This window comes from Mixophyes fleayi, chromosome 9 (assembly GCF_038048845.1).
Source record: "Mixophyes fleayi isolate aMixFle1 chromosome 9, aMixFle1.hap1, whole genome shotgun sequence".
NCBI lineage: Eukaryota > Metazoa > Chordata > Amphibia > Anura > Limnodynastidae > Mixophyes > Mixophyes fleayi.
Window position 1 is genome coordinate 31,893,729 of NC_134410.1, and position 15,947 is coordinate 31,909,675.

The window sequence follows — 15,947 nt, forward strand, 5'->3', positions numbered from 1 at the left end:
AAAAAACATTAAAATTTGAGACTGTCCTTGGAAATTAGAGATGGCTGCAAACAGCCACACCCATATCACAGCTACTACCCAAGAGGTTTGTCACCCCAACCAGCCACACCCATATAATCACTAATGACTGACATGAGGAGGGTCATTGTTACATCCTAGTGCGGAGGTGGTGCGCAGATGTGTATGACTGTTAGTGAATGGAGACATGAAAGGTGTGTGAATCGACATTAACAATGGTTGAAGTTTTGGCTTAGCGTTACTGTTCCATGTGCTAATGTAACCTGTATGTGTGGCTGGAACATCAGTATGGTTCACAGGTACCTTAAGACCGTACATCGGTGAGCATAGGGGGGGACCATATAGAGGTGAGTGTGGGGGAGACCATACAGAGGGGAGCGTGGGGGAGACCATACAGAGGGGAGCGTGGGGGAGACCATACAGAGGGGAGCATGGGGGAGACCATACAGAGGGGAGCGTGGGGGAGACCATACAGAGGGGAGCGGGGGGGAGACCATACAGAGGGGAGCGTGGGGGAGACCATACAGAGGGGAGCGTGGGGGAGACCATACAGAGGGGAGCGTGGGGGAGACCATACAGAGGGGAGCGTGGGGGAGACCATATAGAGGTGAGTGTGTGGGAGACCATACAGAGGGGAGCGTGGGGGAGACCATATAGAGGTGAGTGTGGGGGAGACCATACAGAGGGGAGCGTGGGGGAGACCATACAGAGGGGAGCGTGGGGGAGACTGTGCGGTGTTGTGTGTGGATGTATTTGTGTAGAGGTGTGCGTGGTGGAGATTATGCAGAGGTGTGGTGGCAGAGGTGTGAAGAGAGAGGTGCGAGGAGAGAGGTGCAGAGCCGTGTGGGGAGAGATGTGAGCGGGTGTACGGTGATATGTGTGGGATTAAAGTGAGAGAAGTGTATGACTGTCAGTGAAAGGAGACATGAAAGGTGTGTGAATGGTCAGTAACATTGGTTGAAGCCTTGGCGTGGCGTTACTGCTCATATGGAGACTATCCATGTGCTAATTCAACCTGTATGTGTGTATGGAACATCAGTATGGTTCACTTGTACCCGGAGCTGGCTCATGCAGCAGCGAATAGTTACTAGATTCAGGGCAGACTCAGGTGTAGGCAACTATGCATTGCCTGCAAAACAGCAAAGACATGGGACTACTGTACAAGTGCCTGGAGTCTGCTAACACCAAGTGCTCTACAGCTAGATCCTTGCCTCAGTGAGCTTGCAAGTCACAAATGGGGTGCGAGAGTCAGAGAATGTAAGTTTCTTCAGTGGTCAACGTGGTCAGTACAGATTCCAGCACTCAGCATGAGCTCAATGCACTGGCATAGCTGTCGCTGCCTAAATGACAGAAATTCCTGCAATTTCCTTAGGAACTGAGTATCCCATTCAGAACGGGAGATTACTTTATCCCAACCACCGCACCTGGGGAGAGGAGGGTAACCGGTCGAAAACCTGGGGTGGAAGGATCTAAGGTACCCTGCCAAACTTCGTATGCTACTACTGCCTGCAAAATAAGAGTGGATAAGATTAAATATTAATAACTAAACATGTCTTGGAATGCAAAGCAAAATAACATATAAATCAAAAATGCAAAATGCAGCACTGAGCACACTTTTAGCCAAGTTGGTATAAACAGAATAAAAAGAATGCATTTTAGCCCAAAACAGTCATCCTGCCATAAAAGGATGCATACAATCAATCATACCATTGCCAGCCAGAGGGTTTTTTTTTATGCTGACCCTTTTGCAGTGGAATTCTCTGACAGTGTGCAGCATATATATACAATTGAATTTGTTTTTCAATTTTACAATAGATATCCTTAATGCTTTGATTGGCTACAGTTTTGTTAATCACCTGCACATTTGTGTGTAGACAGTTTTGAAGAATGAATGCAATAGGTGCTCTGACTCTAAACTCACCCAAAAAAGTGGAGACTAGACACGTCCAACTCCTGACAGCTCAGACAGGCTGAAATATGCTGCCTCATCCAAGTGTTCTCTAAAGCACTGGTACATGTGAGTTTATTTTACATAATATTTATGTTTACTATATATATATATATATATATATATATATATATATATATATATATATATATATATATAAAATAAACTTTCTTATAATCTACAACTCATGTTGTATATTATGAGGACAAGTGCTATCAATAGATATCACCAAAAATTTATATTTAAAAAAAATAAAAATATATATATTTTGAGGAGACCTCATATGAGTTTAATAAAGTAGCTTCCTTCATGTTGCATTATTATTCCCAGTAGGTGGCAGTGTAAAGACACTAATGGAATATTCTATATGTGAAATGCTGCATGAAGTGATGGCTGATCTGCCAGGTGGGTTTAATCACAATCTGACAGCAAGGTCAGGAGCAGATCAAAATCAGTGAAACACATTCATAAACTGAAATAAATAGACGTTACCTCTGTGCTGCCAATAAGTGGGAAATAATTAAAAAGTAAATTGATTTTTATCCCGATGCATTTATAAGGTCCTTGGCCACACCCCCCTTCCCCAGTTTGCATTGACAATGCTGCCAGTATGTGATGACAACACTAAGTCTAATAAATATACTATGTACCTTTATGTCTCCAGAAAAACCTGGACTGTCCAGTACATTTTTTTTAATTATAAGGTACCATTGGTGTTCATGACCAACCTCTATAGTTTAGAGTCATCACTGATAATTAGTAGAGATTAGAGAGAATAGGGCTGTGTCTATAGCTAATGTAGAAATGTCATTATGAGGCATTATTGAGAAAACAAAGAGAATCTCCAGCTTTCATCATACAATCATTTCAAACTGTTGTGGAATCTATTTTGATGTTTCCTGATCACAAGGTATCTCTTCTCAGCCTGCCTGCTCTCTTTGGTGCACAAGCTGATAGGCAAGTCCTCTTCTGGCTTCATCGGGGACAGTTAGTTTGGTCAGATGATGACCGTACACACAAAATGATAGCGGTCACCTTATTACTGTATTTTCTGATGTGATTGTTAATGATCCGATCAATTCCGATCATATTATTATTTGGCATTAGGTCGTTTTTGGCCCACGTGTGCTGTAATATTGAACCTATTCCCCAGGATATCGCTGCCAGTATGTGCAGCTAGCAATGAACTTGCACTCGTGTAGGGATACAAGGAAGTTCTTGCGGCACTGAGACTGTCCGTCAAAATCAAATAACTGCTTGACCATTCCAGGTATATGACCATACTTGCCAACTCTCCCTGAATGTCAGGGAGACTCCCTGAAATAGAAATGTAAAAGACACTTCAGTCTCTAGAGTTTCATTACCTGCTTTTCTTTAATGCATAGTTACCTACTCTCCTGGAATGTCCAGGAGGCTCCCGCATTTCTGGGAGACCTCCCGGGCTCCCAGGAGAGCAGAGCTACCTCCCAGGTCTCACCACTGCAATAGATAAGCGGGGCTTAATGACGCAAATTTCATGTCATCTTAGCCCCTGCTGTAATTGGCCAAAATAGTGACAATCATTTAGGGGGCGGTGCCAAAATGGTGCAATTCGTTAAGCCCCGCTCCCACATGCCCACCTCCCCTGGGATCTCCCTGAAGCCAACGAGGAAAAGTTGGCAAGTATGTATATGACTTAAGGGCAAAATTCAGGTTGTTGTATAGTCGTAGAAATCAGAAGAAACTACTGAAGCTGCTTGGGCTGCGGTGTGATAGTTTCAACACGAAGATCAGGCATTCTGTCACAGTCAGTTAAATAAAACTAAATTAAGATATACTTATATGGACATGTGAATTAGATTTATTTCTGAAAAAGTGAAGACTTCTAACAACATTAGCTTTACGTGAGGGGAGTTCGTAGTGAAATGAATGAAGCTGGCAAAGCAGAGAGGTTTTTGTCCTGTGGGCACCTTTTGCCATGTGACTTATGTGTCACTTACCCTCTTCTGCTTTCTGGATGCTGCCACAAAGCTATGTGACCTCTTTCCACTAATTATGCTAATCCATGTGCACATTGTTTATTGACCTAAATTCTAGGTCAATAACCAACTAAGGTTGAAGATTTCAAGTGTCCGGGAAAAAGAGTTCCCAAAGTCCTGGAAAAGGAAGAACTACTTGTATGTCCAAACATGTTATTCAATAGGACATGATAGAGACAAGACAAATGACCGGTCACTTAACAGTTCTTGGAGATGTAGGGCTAGATTTACTAAACTGCAGGTTTCGGTTTGAAAAAGTGGAGATGTTGCCCATAGCAACCAATCCTATTCTAGCTGTCATTTTGTAGAATGTACTAAATAAATGATAGTTACAATCTGATTGGTTGCTATAGGCAACATCTCCACTTTTTTAAACCCGCAGTTTAGTAAATATACACCTAAATGTGCCACTAACACTGCAATAACAAGTGATGATGATATTTGTTTTATTCTAATATTTTGAATAAATAATATGGATTTAATTTATTCCAAGCTTAACAATTTCACTGCTGTACAGTTCATGAAAGTTATTACTGCCGATTAAATCCGGGTCCAAATATAAGTAATCACTGAGTTTTAGTAGCATTTGTGTTTATTTAATGATTTATTAGTGAGATAAACTTGTAGTTAGTGTTTTATAGTTTTATATGTTACCATTACTGCTCTGATGAGTCATCTTTTTAAGCTGATCCAGTAACTCAAAACCTAGGAAAGTCTCAGATCCATCTCCCTCCTCCCCAACGTCCACTTGCTAGGGGATAAAATACAGTTCAGGTGAGAGAATTGCTTTGTATTCAGAATTACCTGGAGAAAGGGTCTCAGTGCACTATAATAAATCCTAGGTAATCAAAAGCTTCCATTTGATAAACCTACTTAATATAGATACATTCTTAAATAAGAATAAATAGATTAAGTGATATGTAATTATTGCCTACTGTTCTGTCACATTGAAGTCCCGTCACCTGAGATGTCACTAACTTTGTCCCTGTGCGCCTGTTGTTCATGCACATTTCTAGGAACTTGTATGTTTCTATGATTAATGTATAGATGCACGCTCTCTGACATTACCCCTTCTAGCTATATAAGGCACTCAGACACTGAGCAACAGGTTACATTGTACTAGCTCACCCTTCAGTGTCTGTATGTGCTATAGCCATACAGTTATTGCCACTTATTATTTTGGCACATTTCCTGACTATGCCTGTACGCATGTGACCCTGACCTTGGCTTGTTTACTTACTATGGTACTGTGCTGCCTGCTCTGATCTCTGCTCTGTCCCTGACTATGCTCTGTATCTTGATTTTAGTATTGTTTGACCTGACACTCTTCAGCAGCTGCCTACTTAAGATATTTTGGTGGCCCTGACCTGTGGCATCCCATGGTGAAGCCTATTACGTACTTTGTGGGCCTCAGGTGGAGAACATGGTTCTCTTGAACTCCGATTTTCCAAGTGAGCCGCAACAAACTACAAGCTGCAAATGGTGAGCTTCATATCCAGCTCTCATTATAGTTATTAACTTGTAGGGTTAAAGTTGGAGTGCACTCTAATGAGCTTACAACAAAAGGAATTTGCACCTTGGGGACTTAAAAACTCAGTCTACTAGGCCGGGGCATTAGTTACAGGGGCTTTGTTCAGTAAAGGACAATGCCATAAGTGGCATGGATAAAAAGTTAACAGCAAGATGACTCTTTGCTGAACTTGACCAGTAGTTGATCGTTTATACAGTTCTCATATTCCTACCTAACATGTACCTCAATGATAAGACCCAGATGTAGAATGATAAAAGTAGGGTACCCCATTGCTGCCTTAGGCTACACTGAGGACCTCCTGTTGGACCACTCCAATACAGTATCTCTTCTAGGCCATTCTAGATGAGTTCCACAGCAAACTCACAATATTGCACTGCAAAACAAAGTAATCACAGAAAAATCTGTATACAGACACTTTTTTCACCCTTTTACACCTTTCAACAGGAGGCATGGATCACAATTCTTACCTCACAAAATAGGCCACAGATGTCCTTTACTTTGGTAGGAGATTCAGATGTTCCAGCTTTCCAGTGCAAACCTCCAAACATTCCTTAGTAAAAATATAGGGCAAAATTAGACATACCTTTGTCAAAGTTTGTTGGAAAAACCTCAAAGAAATGTGGCGAAATCTTTTGGTTAAGTGCCAATACCAATGTCAGTACTAAGGCCGCAATTCACTGGATGCCAATGATAATAATATAAATGCCGTATAATGGCAAACATATAGACGCAAGGTTCATAGGGAACAATGAGATGACTGTCAAATTTGGTGACAATAGATGGCAGAGCAAGGACAGCAGATCCGGATGAATGAAGACTGAGTACAGTCACAACTAAAAAGGTAGTCATAATAGGAAGGTCACTTAGAGAATCAAATGCCACACGGACTAGTTGGTTCCTCTGTCGCTGGAGAGCAGCATAAACTGATAGGTCCTTTAATGTCTGGGTAGCCACAACATCGGTTGGATGGCTTGACAGAAGCATGTACTGGCAAGTCCCTCTGTGGCGGGACATCAGGTGCTTCTCTTGATGGGTAACAGCACTACCTGGAAGATACCTCTATGGTTAGAAAGCGGCATGGACTGGAGGGTCTTTTTTTGGCTGGGTGGCGACATTGACAAGCGGTTCCCTCTAAGTGATATCCCTGCAACTTCTTACTGCTCTAATTTCATCGGACATATTTTAAATTGAAAAATAAGAAAAGAACAAACACATTTTTATTTAATTTTAGAGAATATGCCAATCAACACAAATTACTATTAGTCAGGGCAAAAAGTGGACACAAAAAACCTCTCACATGTTATCAGAGAAGGTATATATAACTGTGTAGAAATAATGATTGCTAATTCAGTAATAATATTTTTCTTTTATAAAACACACTAGACTAATACAGTTGTTTTACTAAGTTTGAGCGAGGGGTAAAAGGTTAAACTGAAATATTTTCCTGGCAGACTAAATTCAGCAAGCTCAGCATTTTTTAACTTAAAAGAAAAATACGTCTTATATTTAGCCGAGTGCCTTCGCTAAAACCCCCTCCAGGGGAACACGGTCAGTTATTATGTGGTACAAGTGAAAAAGATATTTGGTTCCGTAGAGCACGTGGTGTAATAACAGATGTCTAACAAGGAATCATTGTATGCTACACACAGTATGTTGCACCTGTTAGTATATCACTTACACAATGCATTCAACTAGCACAACTTTCATCTACTGTAAATTCATAGAAATGAACAATAGAGACTTTGCAGACACGAGTACATCCATGTTACCACTCAATTTAACCGCACAGCCATGTATCCATGCACACGTTCTCCTCTAAATTAGCGTGTGAGCTCTGACCTTAGAGTGTTTCCACAAATGTAACAAATCACTGGTCATGGATTTTTACTTTGTAGTAGATGTGATTGTGTAGCTATGTTAGAATAGTGATAATGAACAGTAAATGGCCTTTCTATTACTTTTGTTGCTGTCATGAGAAAAAATATGCAACCTAATTTGGGAATGTCAATATTCATAATGTATCAATTTTTAATATTTTAAAGTAGCAGCTTCTAAAAGATATTGAAAAATGATGATGTCTGGGTGCATTTCACCAAACGTTTGTAGTGGCAAATACTGTAGAGAAAGCAATCATTTAATTTACATTTCCTACCCTATGATGCCTATCTAATGCAGTGTTGCCTATGTTGATGATATAATTTCGACAGTATTACTCTGTTCTATTTATCACTGAATTTGTAATGGGCAAACATGTGCTAGGTCATATTTATATTAATGATTGTATGTATGTGCAAAGTCACAAGGCTTCCTGTGTAGAACAAAGTTTGCCCGAGCTTTAAAACCATCTCTACTTACTTGCTGTATAAAGACACTTGGATAATCAATTAAGTGAAACAACTTTTGCACAAATGTTACAGTATGACATCAAAGTGATTCAGGATTAAATCCATAAAGGAGAAACACGAACCATTTTCATGGAAGAATCCTACCGATCAGCACCAGTGGCGGATCCGGAGGGGGGGGGATCATTTCTTTCTTCCAGGTGTTTCTAGATGCATTTGACGTACATTACACAAACATTACACACTTTCACAAAAGTGAAGTTAGATTGTCATTTTTGCAAATCCTACATGTTTATTCATGATAAGCAAATCATAGGCAAACCGAGGGGATGAGGGGGTTTCTAGTGTCTGGAAACCCCCCTCCAAGCCTGGGTCACTGTATAAGTGAGGTGGCTGAACCTTGCCCCCGCTTCACACGGCTCTGCTTGAAAAGGGAGAGCTGCGTGCACCTAACAGTAGTGCATACAGCATTGCCCATGCATATTATAGGGATAGGAGAAGTTGGAGTGCAGCCAAGCACTGTTCAATATTATGGCCATGCCCCCATGCATGCTTGTCATGCCCACTGGCGGTGTGGTGTGGAACCCCCCTCTACAAATCCTGTGTTTGCCCCTGCAAATGTCCTGTACTTTGAGAATTAATTTGAGATCTCCCAACCATTAAAATTCCAATTAATCACGAAATTTGCTGAATCATTTCACTCAAGATTCAATGTGCTCAGTAGATATTAATTAAAAGTATTTTTAGCACTTATTTTCTCTCTGTTTATTAAACGTTTTTGCAATACAAATGTTGAACAACCCAATGATGCATAAACATATAGGCCTGAGTCATTAAGAAGCGTATCCCGCCAATGTGTGTGTATCGTCAGCACAAAGTACACTGCGTATGCTCAGAATCGGATGGTACGCAATAGGACGAAGCCACGTCCAAGTCAACTCCGAGTGCAAAGACATTCACTACAGCCAATGACTAGGGGAGTGAATGGGGTGGGGATTGGGTGGGTTCATATAGGCAATGTACATTAAAGGTGTTCCTGTGCAGCCACCTCCAAGTCACACTCAGGCGCACACAGACGTGCGCTGGTTTTCTGCCGTATCTTGCTCCAACTGGGGGACTAGTTTAAGTTCCGAATACTAGTGCATGTATGTGAATATGTGTTTGCATCCAGGAGCAATTGTAAAAATGTATTTTATGTACAGGAGACATTATGGACAGCCAAATAACCAAAGGAAAAAAATAAAATAAAACAAAAAACATTTTTTTAAAAATTTCCATGTAAAATCATAAATGACTATTATTGACAGGTAACCTTAATTGCATAATATATTTTTTCTGTGTGTGATCTTTTGAGATTTTACATTCCACATACGTATTGTACATATCCTGCAGTGTCTGGTCTAGTACAGCAGAGTAAACCTACACCTGCAGTCATCACCACAGGCATCTTTAGATCCGTTCCTTGTTGAGTATACAGAGCAGAGTTACGTGCAGTTTAAAACAAACGCACTATGCGCTCGGTATGAGCGCCTTAATGACTCAGACCCAAAAACTTTTAACAACACACAAGTGTTGTAACCCTTAACAAAAATAAGTTACCTAGTACACATAGAATGTGATATATTGCTGCAAATACTGGGATGAGAAAGAGAGCCTAGGATAGTCTTTAATAAGAAAGTAAGCATCAAGAGAGACAAGGGGCTAGATTTACTAAGCTGCGGGCTTGAAAAAGTGGGGATGTTGCCAATAGCAACCAATCAGATTCTAGCTTTCATTTATTTAGTACCTTTTTACAAAATGACAGCTAGAATCTGATTGGTTGCTATAGGCAACATCCCCACTTTTTAAAACCCGCAGCTTAGTAAATCTAGCACAAGGAGTCTGTCTGTCCAGTTAATGGGCTATTTAAGAAGCTCCTACCACCATATTATGGATCCCAGCTATTTACAACTATAGGATCACAGGAGATATCTCCAATATCTGCTGCGGTCCCACTGTTATCGTATACAAAAGCAGTCCCCTAAGGTTCCTATGGGGACTATTATTTAGCGTAATTTACCAGGTTTCAAAAATCAAAGATTTCTGCAGATGGCATTAGCCAATGAGGCTTATGTGGAGAACATTGTGGTAGAGGGATCTTCGGATGCCTCACCGCAACCTACCTGCTCTCCGCTCCGTTTATTACCGCAAAAGGTGACCACTGTGCGATAGTTGAACTGTGTTTTCGTCGGGACAGATATTTATTGTAACTGTTGTTCCTGCAGAACACCTTATCATTCATTCTGATAAGGATTGGAAATGACCATGTCAAAAATGCAGCTTTTATATATGCCACATAGTCTTGAGGCTTTAGATTTGAGGCCATATTCTATCACATGCCTGTAATATGCAGAGACAATATAAAGGAGGGTTGAGGTTTATAGGGAAATTAATATTGAGAATGCTGCACCCCATAGCCTGTCCCAGTCAAAACAATGATAGAAAACACCTATGTTATAAAAAAAACAGAAGCAAAAAAACGCCTGTGATGACCATCAGCATAGACATTGCATTGTATTTACAAAAAACAAAGAGAGTAAATAATTAAAAAAAATTAGTAGGATCTCTCCTCCGAAAAAAGCATAAACAGCCTTAGTGCAGACAGACTAGGTTGGTTGTAGGGTGGGGGGGGCTCTCGTTCGAGAGCTTACCTTGGACGTCTGCGCTTGTCAGGGGTTTAGTAGGGATTGGTGCCGCCGTTACGGATACTTCGGGTGTTCCGATTGCCGATCTGTTTGTTTCTGTTCTTGGTTTTGCCGTGGCGCAGCCTGTGGATAGAGAAGAGATAGGGGGGGGGGGAGAGAGAGGAGGGAGAAGGAGAGAGAGAGAGAGAGAAAGAGAGGGGGGGGGGGAGAGAGAGGGGGGGGAGAGGGAGGATATGTGGGGGTGATCGGGATGTGTTGTGGAGAACACAGATACCTAGTACCTTACAATATACTTATAGGGCTTATATAAGTTTATAGCTCTTTTGCTGGTGTGAGTTATTTAGCCCTGTTTGGCGGCCCTATTGGCACTGTATATTGCGGGGGTAAGGTACCTCTTGTGAGGGGTGTGGTAGGACGATGAGGGGTATTAAAGAGCTCTTATATGGCTAGAGCTGAGATAAAGAGGCAGTGTGTGGTGTGCTGGCCTCTAATAATATGTTGTGTTGCTGTGTGTATGGGATGGGCGCTATATACTATGCGTGGTGGTGAGTGGGGATGAGTGGTGTAAAGAGAGCTGTTTGGCTTTTGCTGAGGAGCTCTTATAAGAGCATTTGGTATCTTACAGCTGATCTTGTTGAACTGTGGTTTGAGCGCTGCGGAAAAACGGGTCTTCTTGCTGTTTTAAGCGGCGATGTTGTGGCTGTGGATTAAACTGGGCTGTTTTTTTCTCTTTTCTTTTTCTGTAGTTTCCTGTGCAGGACTTCCGGTTTTGGTGGAGCGCAGACTGCGTTCCACTGCGGTTCCTGCTTGTTTCCTTGTGAGTTTGCTTTTCCCTTTGTTCCTGGAGCTAATTGGGGAAGTGATTTCCAGGGTGGAGGTAGCTTTTCACGTGGTCGTTTTCTGTAGTGTGTGGGGGTCCAACGCGTTTCGTCCTTAGACTTCGTCAGGGATGTGTCCTCTTTGTATGTTACTGCTTTTATAATGAGAGGTGTCCTGGAAAAAAGAGCGGGAGTGCGGGCGGGAGGGGGGGGGGATCGTTATATACTTTTATTGTGAATTATTGTGTTTATTTATTGGAGTGGAGAGTGGGTAGCTGGGGGCTTAAAGTGGCGTGGCGTGTTGCGGTATATTTTCACTTTTATTACGTCTCTCTTGTTTGATGTGTGAGTGTTATAGACGGGGGCTGGCTGGCCGTGCATGGTTATCTGCTGCGGTTTAGCGTGTAGTAGCATGGGTAACGTGTTGTTAGATCCATGTGGGTGTGCTAGTATTGTGGGCTAGCAAAAGAGCTATAAACTTATATAAGCCCTATAAGTATATTGTAAGGTACTAGGTATCTGTGTTCTCCACAACACATCCCGATCACCCCCACATATCCTCCCTCTCCCCCCCTCTCTCTCCCCCCCCTCTCTTTCTCTCTCTCTCTCTCTCCTTCTCCCTCCTCTCTCTCCCCCCCCCCCCCTATCTCTTCTCTATCCACAGGCTGCGCCACGGCAAAACCAAGAACAGACTAGGTTGGTACTTTCAAAATTGATAGGACAAAAATTTAACAGTACCTGCACTAGGCTATGACAGTCAAGGCTGGTGGCACTATATCATCATCAGTTATTTATATAGCACCACTTATTTCACAGCGCAGTACAGAGAACTCATTCACATCAGTCCCTGCCCCATTGGAGCTTACAGTCTAAATTCCCTAACACACACACACATAGACAGACAGAGAGACTAGGGTCAATTTTGATAGCAGCCAATTAAGCTACTAGTATGTTCTTATGAGTCTTTTTGCGATTCATAAGAAGGGAAATATAGCGTAATGCAGGCATGTGGCGAAATGGAATAATATACTTGATATATTTACTTTTTATTTGTTTAATCAACTTTAATATGAGTCTCAGCTTATCATTATTATTATTACTGGGATGCTGTGGGTGTTTTATGGCGGTTTGGTGACACTCAGGATGTTGGGTTAAGTGTGATTTTAGCCATTTGCTATTGCTTTTACAATTGTTGTGTGAATGTGTAATAAAGATTCTGTTGTATAGACTCTATCTTTGCCTGTGAGATTTAAAGAACCTTAAGTTGCCACGGTTATTTTGTGGGTTCAGGTCCTGAAATCCTGGTATTCAAACAAATATTTACACTAACATGGAGACACAAGAGAAATGAAAACCCTGATTAAAATAGCTTACAATCTAATGGTAACAAGGCATAAATACAAGACACTGAGGGCCTGATTTACAGTTGGCCGAAAATCCTTTGCTCCAAGTGAAAATGTGACTTGTGTAAAATTTGTTGCACTGTGCATACGCCAAACTTGAATCTGTAATTTGAGTTGCATGTATATTGCACTTGCAGCCCTTGGTACTCGTTTAGGGGCATTCATCTATGAATTAAGTACAGTAAGGGCATACAGAAACCAGTCAATCACTTAAATAATGTGCCGATCTTGACTTAGATACATCTTAAAGATAAACCTTTTAGAAGATAACCATAGACCTGGTGCAAGTTTGTGAATTGATGATGCTGATGACAGATGCATTTTTGTGTTTGATGCATGCAGGGGGACAGCGCTATGCATAACTATCTGTTTTTTGATCTAGAGCTACAGATCAAACATATTCCATACAGTATATATCAGGCTGATAATTTTAACATGCCCTGTAGATGGACAAATAGGTGTGTGGGCACACAGATGTTACCTAATACATTACTTAGATTTCTCTATTCTAAATTAAAGTGTTGAGAATAACTAGCTAAATATATAACAAAATGAGACCCCATTGATGCTCAATAGAAAAGAGTTGTTATATTCTACACCAATGTATAGACTCAGGAATTAGGAAAGCAATATATGTGGTCATGATTAGTCCCAAAGACATGAGTACCTGTGAAGTCACTGTGTGTAAGTAAACCAGGAGTTAATATATATTTATGTACACATCAGAGGCTTCATTCTAGTCACCTAGCTTGAATTGTTTATGCAGAGATTCCTGTGTCCAGAGGACCAGTCAAATATGTTTTATGGCACAACTCCACATGCTGTGAGAAGTAGGAGCGGCTGGGATTGGTCCCTCCAAGGGCATTATATATTTATTTATTAAAATGACATACATCAAAAAAGTATCTTTTGTAGAAAACCACTGTATATGTTTGTAATGAGGGTAACTAGCTACATAATGTGTCATCAATAAATACAAGCCTCATAAGTAAGACATAGAAATAACATAATTTCCAATGAGATCAGTTTTTAGTTTTTTCGGTCTTTTTTAATCATTGTGACTTTTTGCATCATATTAAACTCCATTTAATAATGTTCTGTCTTTGTGTTCTTAACAAATTAATGTGTCTCATAGCCTTGGTTGTTATAATGCTATATTTATGTTTGGTTTACGACAACTCTGATTAACTTGGGTTAAGATTGTATTTTGAGATAAGTCAGGGAGTAACGGAAGACTTTCTCAGAATGTAAACTCTAGAGCTAAATCTTAGTGGTGGCAGAACTGGTTCATTAAAAGTGTGAGAGATATAATTATGGGGAGTTGTAGTCATTCTAGACAGACAATCTGGTTTTGACTTGCTTAACCCTTTCTTACCCACCCATCATGCATGCCCAGTTGGGTCTTGTCATGAAAACATAGGGGCGATTTTTTGTGGCCTGTGTACTTAACTAGAAATATTTCTATTGAAATGATATTTAATGAGTAGCGCTATTGATTTCAGAGCTGATGTTAAAAATTACAATCTCTATTTTTTTCTATTATTTTTCTTTCTGGCTGTCTTTACAAGCTTCCTTTACAACCCTCTGCTGTCCTATTTCTCTTAAAGTTACCAGATTTCTAATATGGTTCAGCCGGAATAAATTAAAGGATCAGAAATAGCTGCTGGCAGAGGATTTTTCCATTGTATATCAAGTGAGGAGTGCTTTAAATCAGAAAGTATTCAGCTTCGGCTCTTCTGGCAAATATAAACTAAAATATATTTGGCCCCACACCTCCCTATATATACCACTGACAGATCAGTGGTAATTACAGTGAGTTGCACTTATATATTTTGAGGTTTGGAGACTGATGATTTATAGATCGATTTGTGTTTAGTAGATTGGGTGATAGAAAATTGTCCTATAAATCACTAAAACATAGCAATTTTTAACACTATTTCTGCAAATCAAACTTTAGTAGATGAAGAGGTCCCCATCATAGTGTTGGAACCAGCTCATCCTTTATCTCCAGAAATGCATTGCCGATTATCCACTCAGCTTTAAAATGCTTCCCTCCATACATTATATCTTCATGAGATGGGAGTTTAATGACCTTTGTTAGAGAGCATAATCCTTTATACTAAATTGTACACTGTGTCTGAGCCACTATTGTCTGCTATACCCTACTATTTTGTTTTCATGGAGGGTGCTATTATATTATCTAAGACAAAGTGGCAGTGCAATATTACTACTATAGGTCACATTCCGAAGTTTATATAGAACTAACATTGATGAATTTTACAAGGAAATCCCCACCTTCATAAAACCTACTTAAAATGCCTAACATATTTTTTTATTAAGTGAAAGTCCCTAAATGTTTAATTATTTTTGTTAGTTTTAATGCTCAGTGTTTTAAACACAATGATATTGGATAAATAGTTATGTATGAGAATATGGAAGAGCAAAAATTGCAATGGTATCTCGAGACACAAATAAACAATTTAAGCACTGTGAATATTCAAATGTCATTTATTAATATAAACACATAAAAAGACTCACCTAAACAGGTGATACCACTACTCAGAATTTATCAAGCACAGGATCTAGAAATATTCTAAGTATAATCAAGAGACCTTAAAAACATATAGGTGCACCTATAAAAATATTACTTATATCTGTCTCCAGAATATCTTAGCTGATCCTTAAAACAGCGTAGATATTATGACGCTATAACCTTAAAATCCCATTTGGTTAGGAGCAAAATGATAATCATAAGGTTAAAGATATCCAGTAGATATAGCACATCAATATAGCTGAGTGGAATAGATTACATGGCGTGGAAAAATATATATAATAGTCTATTGCCGATTAAGCGTTTGGAGCATACACAAGTGGGGACAAAGTTCCGTAGATATATAGAACAACAAGCTGTTACCAGATCCCTGGAGTATGAGTATGAGTTCAGCTCAAGATTTTACAACAGCGTCCCGGATATCAGAGATAGTAGATAAGGTATTAACCCAAAATAACTTCTATATATCCTTTAGCCATTTGAGTGTCTTTGTCATAAATTTCATGGCAATACCTAAACCACTCCTAGGGGGCCATTTTAACTATGTACATTTAACTATGTAAGTGCTCACTGTGGTTAGCACCAGAGTATAATCACTGGAAGTACACAATTCAGAAAAGTGGAGCAGAAGTGA